At 35.4% G+C, this 15,228-nt stretch overlaps 1 pseudogene; it reads left to right on the plus strand.

The window, feature by feature from the left end:
- The first annotated feature begins 11,467 nt into the window (after positions 1-11,467).
- LOC144456659 (ribonuclease H1 pseudogene) lies at positions 11,468-12,002 on the plus strand (annotated as a pseudogene).
- Positions 12,003-15,228: the final 3,226 nt, after the last annotated feature.

Below are 15,228 nucleotides of genomic sequence, written 5' to 3' on the forward strand. Positions count from 1 at the left end.
TATATGTGATAGGCAAACATTGGAGACATTCACAGCAAAAAAAGGGATAAAGCAGGTCTGTCCACTGTTGCCATTTTATTGAATATAATTTTTTTAAAATGCAGGTAGGGCAAAAAAGCATAAAATAATAAAAATGATTATATCAAGTGTAACTAAAAATCAGTGAAATTAGGGTTTTCCTTTCAGATTTAAAAACAGACTATAAGGTTGTCATTCTACCTGGTAGTGGGAAAATAGATTAATGGACTTGAATTGAGGAACTAGATGTAGAAACAAATGTATGCATAAACAAGGTACTTGACTAACTTGATCATAAAATCCTGGAAAAGAAAAAGTTTGGAAAATTGGATAGCAATCTGACAAAAAAGAAAATGAGTATAATATTTAAAAACTAATTAGATTAATATCTAATTAAAAGCAATTAGTTAGAAGAAAAAAGAACTGTATTAATATTCTTTCCAATTTTGGAAAAGAGACAAATTTTAATCTATCAAACAAATAGATAAAATTGTCATAGACAAAATATATTAATTTAATTTTGCAAAAATCAAAGGATTTCACAGTATAACAATCAGCATATTCAAAAAGAAATAGATTTTTCAAAAGTATTTTTATTAATACACTTGAAAAAAGTTTATGTCAATTATCTATGCAGAATTGATACATGTATTTATAAATGTAGTACTCATTCACCAATGAATGAATGGCCAAGATATATTTGGGAGCACAATGTAATTAGGACTAGAGAATTGGAAGATTTGTTTGAGTCCTATTTTGACCACTTACTGACTAGATGACCTTGGGGAAATCATTTCATCTCCCATCAAGTGATGAACAATTTTTGAATTATAATTGTCAATACTCATTTAAATTTGTTTAAACTGTGTCAGAAAATGCAAATTAAAACTACTCTGAAATATCACTTCACACTTATCAATTTCATGAAAATAATTAAAAATTATAAAACTTGGTGTTAGTGATGGTATGGAGTAAAAAGATGTTATTACAATGTTGTTGGAATTGTAAACTGGTGCAAGACAATAGTTACATGATTGATTATACCTACTGATCAGTGATTCTGCCGCCATATTGCTTCCCGCTAGCTGGTGATGGGAAGGGAAGAGCTGGTCAGTCTTCTTCTACCCCTAGCTTAAAGATATTATTTAAAAGGGAAAAATTATTTAGCTGTAAGAAAAATGTCAATAGATGCTTAATTTTTAATAATAAAAACTGTAAACAACCCAAATGCCCAACAATTGTAGGATACCGAACAATACTTCTTGTTAATGAAATGGAATTGAAACGTTTAAGGGATTCAACCTGTGATTTATCAGTGTGGGGAGCTCCCATTGTAAAAGACACAGAACAAATAAGCTCTTTTGTTAAAGTATGTGTTTTTTTCTTCAAAATGTAAATAGTTTGGTGTTTAGGATTCTATTTAGCAGTTTGTTCTTTATTTTATTTTTATTTTGTCATATTTGCTGAAATTTTAATTAGGATCATAATAAAAATTATTTTAAAAACACCTCACCTCATATAAACAATTATATGGTTTGATACTGAATTTATTTTAAAATGGTGACCTTAGACTTACTTATGGGATTCTCATATAGAATAGAACAGAAAGACATATAGAAGAATAAGAAGGCCATCCATATTTGCAGTTCTCCCATATCCTTACAAGGTGGTTTGAGAGAAGAAAAGAGTCTACTGACCATTTTGGTCTTGTCTTCACTATATTAGCACTTGAAACACTGGTAGTCATGGTCCTTACCATGTGTTGACTGATATACCAAGTGCTACCATCCTCAGATGGAGGCCAGTAAAGAAATCTGTATTTGCCTAGAGGCTTGTGAATTTGATTAACAAGGCTTAATGCTGAAAATTGAAGGGAAAGGAGAAAATAGTCAGGATTTATGGGCCAAGTGGAAAGCCAGCAGTAAAACCCACATATTCGTACAAAGTATCAATAATAAACAAGCTAAATCAGAGATCTTAGCATCAAAATATTGGGATTAAGCAGAGTACCTCTTATCTGCACAGAGGAAGTTAATAATGACATAGAATTAAGATCTTGAGCCCCAGTGGGTAAGGGTAAAGGTAAGTGGCAAACATCTAGGTGGTGCAGTGGATAGATGGCAGACTGGAAGTCAGGAAGACCTTAGTTAAAATCTGGCCTCAGACACTCATTAGCTGTGTGACCCTGGGCAACTCATTTAACCCTATTTGTCTCAATTTCCTCATCTGTAAATTGAGCTGGAGAAGTAAATGGCAAACTGCTCCAGTATATTTGCCACAAAAAACCCAAATGGGTTTGCAAAGATTTGGACACAACTGAGACAATTAAATAAGTAGGAAGCACATTAAACAATATAAAACAAACAAACAAACGAAACCAGATAAGCGAGGTACCCATATTAACAGAAGCTATATGTAAGGACCTTATATAGATACTGCTTCCTGACTGGTTGTATTTTGCAAGGGAATTGAAACTTAAGGTCATATTGTGGGAAATCTGATCTGAAAAAACTGAACAAAAGCATAACAAAAGATGAGGGAATAGCAGAAATGTAGTAAGGAAGGAGGAGATGTTTTAGGACCTTCTAGAAAGGGAGATGTCTATACCCAAAGAGGTTGTGTATGTTAAGCAAATTGACTTATATTTATAGTATACCTTAAGTATACTAGAATATACTTATATTTATATTATACTTTGTGAGCTTAGTATAATTGGTATTATTGTTGCCACTTTACAGATGTGGAAACTGAGGACCAGAGAAGGTACATGACTTGTTCATGGTCCCACAGCTAATGTTCTCTAAGAAATAACAAGAGTTCAGTGTAAGTCTGAAACTAAGAGCATGGTGTGTAGGAGGAAAGATGGGTCATATAGGAGTACTGTTGAAGAAGAAGAAGAAGAAAACACTCCCAGAGAGAAAAAAGTTTGTTTTAAAGTGAGGAAACCACTGAAAAGTATGGGAAGTTAAATGTTTTCTGTGAAGGCCATGATAAATTAGGGTAAGAAAACAGAAGAAATGGATTTAGCTTTGAGTGCTTTGAAAGGCAATAGAGAAACCCTTCAGAAAAACGCAGTCTCCAGACGCAATTTTTTTCAGTAGTATTAGATCTCCTCAATCAAAAGTGTCTTTTAATAAATAGAAGCTTTAAATCTAGAAATTATTATGCTACAAATCAAAAGATACTTCTAGGCTAATCACTGTTGACCACCTGACAATGAGGCAAATTTTATTATAGATCATAAAGGATAAGGAAGCCTCACTGCGCAGGTTGAAGGTTGGAGTGCAGGAATGCCTCTGATGAAGTTAATGGGGACTGAAGCTTCTTACCCCTCTGAGGCTGGCTGTAGGCCAAATTTAATTTAAAGAGAGCTAGAACCTCTGGGATAGTATTTGATGATAGTGTTTGATAACATTTGACCTTCCTTCTAAATCGATGCAATGGTTTGTTTGAAAGGCAGGAGAGAAGAGGAGCTATGTGGTACAGTAGTAAGGCCTCAGAGTCTTCTGTTCTAAAGTAGTTTTCTCTTAGGTGTCTCTGTGTTTCCCCGTGTTGTATAGGCCCCAGGAATTTTTAGTGTGGTAGGCCATACTGAAAGGTACATGACGTCTTAAGAATATTACAAGTTTATATGAAGATAAACTGGTAATTCTGGGCCACAAAGTCAGTATTTTAGGAAAAGCCTTCTGAGATCTTCATTATTTTCTCCAGATTGCCAATGACAAAAGCTATAGATCCTCCCCTAGACTTATACCTCTTCCTGAATTCCGAATTTCTGTTAACACTACTACCATTATCCCAAGAATTTATGTTCAAAATGTTGGTGAAATATCTGACGTCTTCCTCTTCTTCAACAGAATACGTATAATCAATTTCTTACGTCCAATCAATGCTATCTCTCTCCAACTCAGAACCTAGAACACTGGACTAAATCTGATGAAAAGAAATTTAATGATGACAAACATAGAGGGTTATATAGACTTCAAAAACTGATCTAGCATGGCTAGATAAACATTCACACAATAAAAACTGGGAGTTTTAGTGGACTGCAAGCTCAATATGAGACAATAGTGTAATGTAACAACCAAAAAAAAATTATTATTGTGATATTGGGCTGCATTGAAAGATATAGTATCTAGAAAAAGGAAGTTGTAGCCGTCTTGTACTCTCTCCTGGTTAGACTAACCTGAAGTATTTTTGTTCCTTTTTAGATGTGATAGTTGAAAGACATTGCTTAACGCAAAGTGTCCAGAGGAGGACAATCAAATTGAGGAAAGATCTCAAGATCATGATATATAAGCATTAGTGGAAGGAAGAGAGGATTTTGCCTGAAGAATATTAGACTAAACAGCAACATGATAGTTTTCTTCCACTGCTTGAAGAACTTTCTAAGAGAGGGTAAATAGACATGTCTTTGCTTGGCAAGGAGCAATAGATAGAGATCACAAAGAGAAAAATTTAGGACTGATATCAGGAAAAGCTCCCTAAAAATTAGAGTTGTCCTGGGGGCAGCTAGGTGGCACAGTGGATACAGCTCTGGCCTTGGAGTCAGGAGGACCTGATTTCAAATATGACCTCAGACACTTGACACTTACTGTGTGACCCTGGGCAAGTCACTTAACCCTGATTGCCTCACCAAAACAAACAAAAAAATTAGAACTGTCCCGAAGTAGAATGGATTGCCTCCAGAGTTCACAGGTTCCCCCCAGAGAAGGTCTTCAAAGCAAAATTGAAAGATTCTTAGTCAGGAATCTTCAGAATTTTGGGGATTTCTTGTTCATGTATCAGTTGGACAGGGTATCCTTTGAAGTACCTTCAAACTCTGAGATTTTTTTTGGGGGGGGGGTTGAGGCAATCGTGGTTAAGTGACTTGCCCCAGCTCAAACAGTTAGTAAGTGTCAAATGCATGAGGCTGGATTTGAACTCAGGTGCTCCTGACTCCAAGGCCAGAGTTCTATCACTGCACCACCTAGCTGCCCAAACTCTGAGATTTTTAAAAATCTCTCCTAACCGTTGTCATGTCTATGATGCCAGATCCAGTTTTTTTAATCTCTTGTCTAGATTATTGTGGTATCTTATTAATACTCCTCAACTTCAGTTTTCTTCTGATATAAACCACCTTACATACAGCCATCAGACTTGTTTTCCTGATACTCTTTATTCTAGGCCTTCACTTTTTTTTATATTTTATTTTTCAATTACATGTAAAATAATTTATAATTCATTAAAAAAAATTTTGATTTCTAAATTCTTTCTCTTCATCACTCAATCATGCAAAACATGTATCCATATTAGTCATGTGAAAGAAAACACAGACCAACCCCTTCCCCAAGAAATAAGAAAAATAAAAAAATTTTTTTAAAAGTACACATCAATCTGTATTCAGACTCATTTCATTTCATTCCCTGAAGGTGGATGGTATTTTTCTTTATAAGTCCTTTGGAATTGTCTTGATCATTGTATTGATCAGAATAGCTATGTCATTCACAAATGATCATTGTGTAATATTGCTGTTATTGTATAAAACGTTCTCCTGGTTCTGCTTACTTCACTTTGCCTCAGTTCATGGAAGTCTTCCCATGTTTTTCCAAAAGCATTCTGTTCCTCATTGCTTATGGCACAAAAGTATTCCAACACAATCACACACCATAACTTATTCAGCCATTCCCTAATTGATGGGCATTACCTTAATGTACTTTTTTTTTTTGCCACCAAAAGAAGAGTTGCTGTAAATTTTGTACACCTAGGTTCTTTTCCTTTTTAATTTTTTTTTTCTTTTTGCTTTTTGGTGAGGCAATCAGGGTTAAGTGACTTGCCCATGTCACGCAGCTAGTAAGTATAAGGTGTCTGAGGCTAGATTTGAGCTCAAGTCCTCCTGACTCCAGGGCCAGTGCTCCATCCACTGTGCCACCTACCTGCCCCTTCAAGAAATTTCTTAGGACTCATGATGGAAAACGCTATCCACATCCAGAGAAAGAACTATGGTGCCTGAATGCAGATCAAAGTATACTGTTTTCTCTCTCTCTCTCTCTCTCTCTCTCTCTTCTCTCTCTCTCTCTCTCTCTCTCTCTCTCTCTCTTCTCTCTCCCTCTTTCCCTTTCTCTTAGTGTTTCCTTTTAGTTCTGATTCTTCTTTTTTTTTTTGGTTGGGCAACGGGGGTTAAGTGACTTGCCCAAGGTCACACAGCTAGTAAGTGTTATGTGTCTGAGGCCGGATTTGAACTCAGGTCCCCCTGAATCCAGGGCCGGTGCTCTATCCACTGCACCCCCTAGCTGCCCCCTGATTCTTCTTTACAACATGACTAATGTGGGAATATGTTTAATATGATTGTACATGTACAGCCTATATCAGATTGCATGCCATCTTGGGCAGGACAGGGAGGGGGAGAAAATTTAGAATTCAAAATCTTATAAAAATAAATGTTGAAAACTAAAAATAAACAAAAAAATACATTTTTAAAGCTCTTAGAGATACAGACTTAGTAATGATATTGTTGTTTCAGTGGGTATGTTTAATTTCATAGCACTTCGGGTGCAGTTCCAAATCGCTTTCAAGAATGGTTAGACTAATTCACAACATCCCCTCAAAATAAATCTGTGTCCCAATTTTTCTACAACCCCCCCAACATCCTTTTCTGTCATCTTAGCCAATCTGTGAGGTAGTACCTCAGGGTTGTTTTAACTTGCATTTCTATAATTCATAGTTATTTAGAGCATTTTTTCATATGACTAGAGATAGCTTTGATCTCTTCTTCAGAAAACTATGCTCATATTCTTTGACCATTTATCAATTGAGAAATGACTTGTATTTTTGTAATTTTGACTCTGTTCTCTATACATTTAAGAAAAGAGGACTTTTTCAGAGAAACTTATTGTAAAAAATTTTCTCAGTTTCCTGTTTTCTTTCTAATCTTGGCTACATTGCTTTTATTTTTGCAAAATCTTTTGAATTTAATGTGATCAAAGTTATCCATTTTACATTCTGTGATGTTCTTTATCTCTTCTTTGGTCAGAAATTCTTCCTTTACTCATAGAGCTAACAGGTATACTATTCCATGCTCCCCTAATTTGCTTATGGCATCATCCTTTATGACTAAATCATGTACCCATTCTAACCTTATCTTGGTATACAATGTGAGATGTTGATCTATATCTAGTTTCTGCCCAACTGCTTTCCAGTTTTCCTAGCAATTTTTGTCAAAGAGGGAGTTCTTGTCCCACAAGCTTGAGTCTTTGCATTTCTCAAACACTAGATTACTACAGTCATTCACTCCTATGTATTGTGTACCTAATCTAATCCACTAATCCACCATTTTATTTCTTAGCCAGTACCAGATTGTTTTGATGATTACCATTTTGTAATGCAGTTTGAGATCTGGCACTGCTAGGCCACCTTTCTTCACATTTTTTTCATCAATTCCCTTGATATTCTTGATTTTTTCTTCTTCCAGACGAATTTTTTTTCTAGCTCTATACAATTTTTTTTTGGTTTTGTGATTGCTATGGCACTGAATAAGTAAATTAATTTAAAATTGCCATTTTGATTATATTGGCTCAGCCTACCCATGAGAAATTAATCTTTTTTTGGTTGTTTAGATCTGATTTTATTTATGCGAATAGTGTTTCTTAATTGTGTTCATATGGTTTCCGCATTTGTCATGACAGGTAGACTCCCAAGTGTTTTATATTGTGTACAGCTATTTTAAATGGAATTTCACTTTCCATCTTTGGCTATTGGACTTTCTTGGTAATATATAGAAGTTCTGGTGATTTATTTTGGATTTGTTTTATATTCTGCAACTTTGCTAAAGTTGGTAATTATTTTAACCAGCTTGTTTAGTTGATTCTTCTCTAGGTGTACCTTTATACCATCTGCAAAGAGTGATACTTTTGTTTTTTCATTGCCTGTTCTAATTCAATTTCTTTTTCTTCTCTTACTGTTATAGCTAGCATTTCTAGTACAATATTGTATAATAGTGGTGATAATGGGTATCCTTGCTTCACCCTGATCTTATTAGGAAGGTTTCTAGCTTAACCCCATTGCAGATGATGCTAGATGATGGTTCTATTTACTATTTATCATTTTAAGGAAAGCTCCATTTATTCGCTCTTGATTGTTTGAAAAAAAAAAACAGAAATGAGTGCTGTATTTTCTCAAAAGCTTTTTCTGCATCTATTGAGATAATCATATGATTTTTTTTGTTTTTTGTTATTGATATAGTCAATTATGCTAATAGTCTTCTTAAAGAAAAGAACCAAGCATTTCTGCTATAAATCTCACATGGTCATAGTGTATGAGCTTTCTAATATATTGCTATAATCTGCTTGCTATTATTTCATTTAAAATTTTTTTCATCAATATTCATTAGAGAAATTGGTCTACAATTTTCTTTTTTTGTTTTTCTTTTTCTGTTTTTGTTCTTCCTGCTTTAGGTATCAGTAGTATATTTGTGCCATAAAAGGAATTTGAAAGGACTTTTTCTTTGCCTCATTTTCCAAATAGTTTATAAAGTATTGGAATTAATTATTCTTTAAATGTTAGCAGAATTGACTTGTGAATCCATTTTGTGCCAATCTCTTTTCCTTAGGGAGCTCATTTATGGCATGTTCAATATTTGACTCTTTCTCTTTGTCATTTATGTAAGCATTGAGAGAGATACATATTCCCCCAAGTGCTGCTTTGGCTACATCTCATTAATTTTTGTTTGTTGTCTCAGTGATAACATTCTCTTCAATGAAATTATTATTGTTTCTGTGATTTGTTCTTTAACCCATTCATTTTTTAGTATTACATTATTTAGTTTCAATTAGTTTTTAATCTGTTTCCTCAGCCCTTTATTGAATGTATCATATTTATTGAATTTGTCCTCCTTTCTATCAGAGCCCCCCTCCCCTTCTCTTATCTCTATCCCCTCCTACTTCCCTGTAGGGTATGATAGATTTCTAAATTGTACTGCATGTGTAGGTTATTCTCTCTTTGAGCCAATTTTAATTAGAAAGAGGTTCATGAATTTACTGCTACCCCAGCATCTTCCCCTCCACCATAAAAGCTCCTCTTTTATATAAAATAATTTAACTTATTTTATCTCTTCTTCCCCTTTTCTACCAATACATCACTCTTCCTCTCCCTTCATTTTTTTTCCAATATCTTCCCATCATAGCCAACTCACGCCCATACCTTTTGTCTATGTATACTCCTTCTAACTGCCCTAATAATGACAAATTCTTCAGAGATGTAAATATCATCTTCCCATGTAAGAAGGTTAACAGTTTAACCTTACTGAAAGCCTTATGATATCTCTTTCCTGTTTGTCTTTTTATTCTTCTCTTGAGTCTTGTTGAAAATAAAATTTTCTATTCAGCTCTGGTCTTTTCATCAGGAATGTTTGAAAGTCCTTTATTTCCTTAAATATCCATTTTTTCCATGAAAGATTATACACAATTTTGCTGGGTGGGTGATTCTTGGGTGAAATCTTAGCTACTTTTCTTTCTAGAATGCTACATTCCAAGACCTCCAATCCTTTAATGAAGAAGCTGCTCAATGTGATGTTATCCTGTCTGCGGCTACACGATATCTAAATTGTTTGTTTCTGGCTGTTTACAATATTTTCTCCTTGACCTAGGAGTTCTGGAATTTATATAATTCCTGGGAGTTTTCATTTTTGGATCTCTTTCAGGAGGTAATTGATGGATTCATTCAATTCCTATTTTGTCCACTGGTTCTAGGATATCAGGACATTTTTCCTTGGTTAACCTTTTAAAATGATGTCTAGGCTCTTTTTTTTTTTTTACCATGGTTTTCAGATAGTCCAATAATTCTTAAATTATCTTTTCTTGATCTATTTTCCAGGTCAATTGTTTCTCTAATTTGTTATTTCACATTTTCTTTTTTTTTTTGTTAGTCTGTTGATTTTTTTTTCATTGTTTCTTAATGTCTCATGGAATTACTAGCTTCCCACTTGACCAGTTCTAATTTTTAAGAAATTATTTTCTTCAGTGAGCTTGTTGTACCTCCTATTCCATTTGGCCAATTCTACTTTTTAAGGAATTCTTTTCTTCAGCAAATTTTTATGCTGCCTTTTCCATTTGGCCAATTTGATTTTTTAAGGAGTTTTCTTGAGTGAATTTTTTTAGATCTTTTTTCCATTTGGTCATTTCTGCTTTTTAATGAGTTCTTGCCTTCAGTGAATTTTTGTGCCTCTTTTGTCATTTGGTCTATTCTGTGTTTTAAGATGTTATTTTCTTCTGTATTTTTTTTTGTGCCTCCTTTTCCAAGCAGTTGACCCTTTTTTCATTATTTCCTTTCATTACTTTCACTTCTTTCCCCAATTTTTCTTCTACTTCACTTATTTGATTTTTAAAATCTCTTTTGAAGTCTTCCAGGAGTTCTTACTTTTGGGGGCTGAGACCAACTCACATTTTTCTTCATGGGTTTACATGTAGCTATTCTGACTGTCATATTCCTCTAAGCTTGTGTTTTGACCTTCCTTGTCATAAAACTTTATATGGTCAGGTTATTTTTTGTTGTTTGCTTATTTTTCTAGCTTATTTCTTGACTTTGAACTTTATGTTAAATTTGGGTTCTGCTCCCTTGGTGAAGGTGGATTGTCCCAAGTTTCAGGTTTTTCATAATGCTGTTTCAGAGCTATTTCTGGTGGTCTATAAATTATCAGTTTTTCCAAAGTGTTATGATATAAGAAGAGGAGTGGTCACTGATCTCCTGGTTTGTGCTCTAGTCTACAAGCACTCCTTTTAACCCTGAAACTCTGGCTAGGGCTTTTGCTCCCCTGAGGCCTCATGCTCTAGTGCTAGTGCTCTTCTCCACCCTGGGACTTTGATCCAGAACTGTGTATGGGCAATGCAACATAATCCTGCACACAGTGCCAGAAAAGCATCCACTGTAATCTCCTTCTGACCAGTTGTCTGACTTCACTGTATCATCTGTGGGCTGAGAGCTCCAAAAACTGCCACTGCTGATAACCTGCTGCTGGCTTACCAGGGTACAGCTTGCATTGGACTGCACTCCACTCTCACCCCAGTAAGACAGGCCTTTTCTGTCAATCTTCTAAGGTATCATGAGCTGGAAATTTTTTCACCCTATCCTTTTGTTTGTTCTGTACTCTAGAAATCCTTTTGAGGCATTATTTTAAAGTTGTTTGGAGGGGAATTTGGGAGAGCTTAGGCAAGTCTCTGTCTTTACTTTGCCTAGAAAATATTTTTGAAAGGATGATTTGCAAGCATTTATAAAGGGAAATGGTGACTATGAAGTTCTAGCAAGGATTCATCAAGAACTGGCTATGCTAGGCTAACTTCATTTCCTTTTTTGACAGGGTTACTTAACTAGGTGGCATTTCAAAATGCTTGCAAACCATCCTTTAAAAATATGTTCTCACAGTCTCTGAAGGTCAGGCTTACTTTATTTTTTCACCAACCCCTCGGAGAGACTGGAGATGGGTTGGAAACACAGCCAAAGGAACTATGACTATGGTTGGCAGACTGGAGGCTCTGAAAGTCGATATGGGCAACCATACCAGGTATCAGACCCTAACACTGTGAATGTCAAGGGTACCTGCAAAAATAATGGAAGAGAAGGGGCTCAAGGAGTTATTGGTGTCTACTGGGGACCTGACCATGGTCTAAATGTAGAAGTGATATACATTCTGGATGACAGACAAACCAAAGAGTATCATTAGAAGCAGCTACCAAAGGGATTGAGCAAGCAAAGCCCCAAAATAAGGACAGAATTATTGTGTGCACAGACAACCAACTTATCACCAAAGGTATGAATGACTGGATTGAGAAACGGAAAGAAAATGGCTGGAAAACAAGTAAAAATAGAGATGTTATCCACAGGGAACAATTCACTAAGCTGGATAATATGACTCAGGACGTGATGTTGAGTGGAAATATGTACCTGCTCATTCAAAAGTTGAAGGCAATGCTGAAACTCAAAGACTAGCCAGAGAAGCAATTAGAAAGAAGTGAAAAGAATCAATACTTGCAGATGGTGAAATTTAGTTTAAAGTGTCACTCTCTTTAATTCTGCAATATAATCTCCAAATTATTTTCTCTTTACCCTTTCCGAACCTTGTGTTGGAGCTGACTTTTTGGTCATTTTCTTCATATCCTTTCTTGGTTTTTCTAGGCGCTATTTTAATTTTTCTTCAGTAATATAAACAAAAAAATACTATATACTATGCTATAAACATACTATAAACAACTGTAGAAATTTTTCATATATACTAATAATAAAAGAAAGGTAGATATTTTCATCTCTGTCAGATCCAATTGAATTCTAACTTGCTCAACTCTTGTCCCAAATCACCTAGAAACCAATCCAGACTGTCTGACTGTTCACATGACTTGGGGTAATGGGAGTCACCAATTTTCCTTCAGGTAAAATGGATTGTGAAATAAACCTTGGCGTCTGCCCTGACCTTGCTTTCTAATGACTTCCTGGCTTTACTATTTGCCCTGCTTATATGCCCTACAGTATCCCAATATCATCTCAGCTTCTGACAATCTAAAGATGTCTGTCTGGGCCATGTAGTCTGCCTCGCTGGTGCATTTTCATGACTTTTAGGACTTAAAACTTTTAAAAGTCTTTTCATTTACCCAGCAACTGAACTTTCTAACATATTGTCTTCCCCCTCACCCCCCCCCACACCCCAAGTGTGAACTTGACTGTAGACTGTCTTTCCATAGTTGTCATCCATCCCCAGCACTGAGCACAGTATTTGGAACTTAGTAGGAATAAGAATTCAATAAATGTTTTTTTATTAATTCATAATGTCTGGTTTAGGGCTCCCCTTGCCCTTCCAATAAGTGACATTTTTACTTTATGAAACAAAAACATCTTTTTCCATTTAAGAAAAATATTAAGGATTTGACAAAGGTAGAAAAAAATCAGGGAGAAGGAGGGACTTTGGGAAGAGGTCCAAAATGGGTATTTGGTGATATTCTGATCAATAATGATGTTGAATATTTTACATTGAAGTTTTTCTCCTTTTTTTTTTGTTAAAATATACTTTACTTTTACAATTCTGGATATTGGTTGCTGTGAGAAGTTTGTAGAAGTTTCTTATAGATTCTGGATGTCAAAGTCAAATAATTAAATTGTTCCTGTTTAAAAAAATATATTCTATAATTTTGCTAGAACTTGAATTCAAGCTCACCAAGCTATCACTCTTAAATTATGTTCTCTTCCATTGGGTGGGGAGGGAATGAAATAATATTGTTTCTTCTTTAGTCCTTTGGTTCCTATCCTACTCTCCATAGGCTTTTAAGTATCAGTGATAGTAGCTCTCCAATTAAATTCATAAATTCTATTTAGCAAATATTTTTAAAATTTATTATTTGTTTTGTTTTTTTTACATTATTTTCTTTTTTAATTCCCTCCTACCCCCAACCCCATTCACTGAGAAGGCAAACAAAATATCAATTGTACATATGAAATCATGAGAAACATTTTTCCACATTAGCCATATTTCAAAATAAAGTAAGAAAAATAAAGTGAGAAAATTATACTTCAATGTGCACTTAGAGCTCATCAGCTCTGTCAATGGAGGTGAATAGCAATTTTTTATCATGAATCTTTTGAAATTGTCTTGAATCATTGTATTGATCAGAGTAGCCAAGTCTTTCACAGGTGATCATCATTACATTACTGTTATTGTGCATAACAATCTCCCAGTTCTTCTCACTTCATTTTGCATATAGTTTTGCCATGTTTTTCTGAAATCACCCCCTAATCACTTCCCACAGAACAATAGCACTTCATCACAATTATATGCCATGACTTGTTCAGACGTTCCCAAATTGAGGAGCATCTACTCAATTTCCAATTTTCTGCTACCACAAAAAGAGCTGTTACAAATACGTTTTTACATATAGGTCCTTTTCCTTTTTCTTTCATCTCTTTGGGATAAAGACTTAGTAGTTGTATTGCTGGTTCAAAGGCTATGCATAGTTTTGTAGGCCTTGGACATAGTTGCATCATTAACAAATATTTATTAAGCATCTGCTTGCTATATGCCAGGCACTGTACCTAGATCTAACTAGATGAAGGGAAATCATTTACTAGTCTTCCATGCTATACTTGCATGCAAGATGAAGTCATTTTTCAGTCATTTCTGACTCTTTGTGACCCCTTTTGGGGTTTTCTTGGCAAAGATACTGGAGTGCTTTGTCATTTCTTTCTCCAGTTTATTTTACAGATGAAGAAACTGAGGCAAACAGAGTTAGGTGACTTGTCAAGGGTCACATAGCTAGTAAGTGTCAGAGGCAAGATTTGAATTCAGGACGATGTCTTCCTGACTCCAGGCCCAGCATTGTATCCACTGCACCACCTAGCTGCCCATCCTAGATGAAGAAATGTTAACTAAAGGATGATACAGTTAGGTGACTTCAAAACTGGTTGAAAGACCCAAACTGAAGAGTAGTAATTAAAGAGTTGATGTCAGCCTGGAAGTACAGCTCTAGTGAAGGGCCCCGCAGATCTCTACTTGGCTCTATGATGTTTAACATTTTTATCAATGACTTGGATTAAAGCATGCTCATCAAGTTTGCAATGATGTAAAGTTGGAAGGAAGAGCTAATATTTTAGGTAACAGAGTCCAGATACAAGAGAGAGACAGAGACAGAGACAGAGACAGAGACAGAGACAGAGACAGAGGGAGCCAGAGAGCCAGAGAGCCAGAGAAAAGTTTTCAGAAGTCTAGAACCATAATCAAAATCTAATGATGATGAAACTCAATAGGTATACAGGGAATAAATGAATGCATATATGAATAAACAAAAACATTTATTAAACTTATTATCTGTTCACTTGAACACATACGCACACACACACACACACACACACACACACACACACACACACACACATATCCAAAGTTCCCTATTTCTGTTCAGGGCACCACTATTCTCCCATCCTGCAGTCTGGCAAGCTAGGTGTCACACAACCACCACCCCCATATCCTATCTGTTGCCAGTGCTTGTCAATTTTGCTTCTGCAACATCTTTTGACTATGTCCCCTACTCTCCTCTGATGCTATGACCACCAGGGTATAGTGTCACTCATTTTATGTTTGGATTACCGCAATAGCCTGTTGATGGGTCTACCTGCCTCAAATCTCTCCCCACTCCAATACATCCTTCATTCAGCTGCTAAAGTTATTTTCCTAAAGCGCAGGTCTGATCATGTCACCAG

The sequence above is a fragment of the Phascolarctos cinereus genome, unplaced genomic scaffold (assembly GCF_003287225.1).
Source record: "Phascolarctos cinereus isolate Bilbo 61053 unplaced genomic scaffold, phaCin_HiC Scaffold_4;HRSCAF=312, whole genome shotgun sequence".
Lineage (NCBI taxonomy): Eukaryota > Metazoa > Chordata > Mammalia > Diprotodontia > Phascolarctidae > Phascolarctos > Phascolarctos cinereus.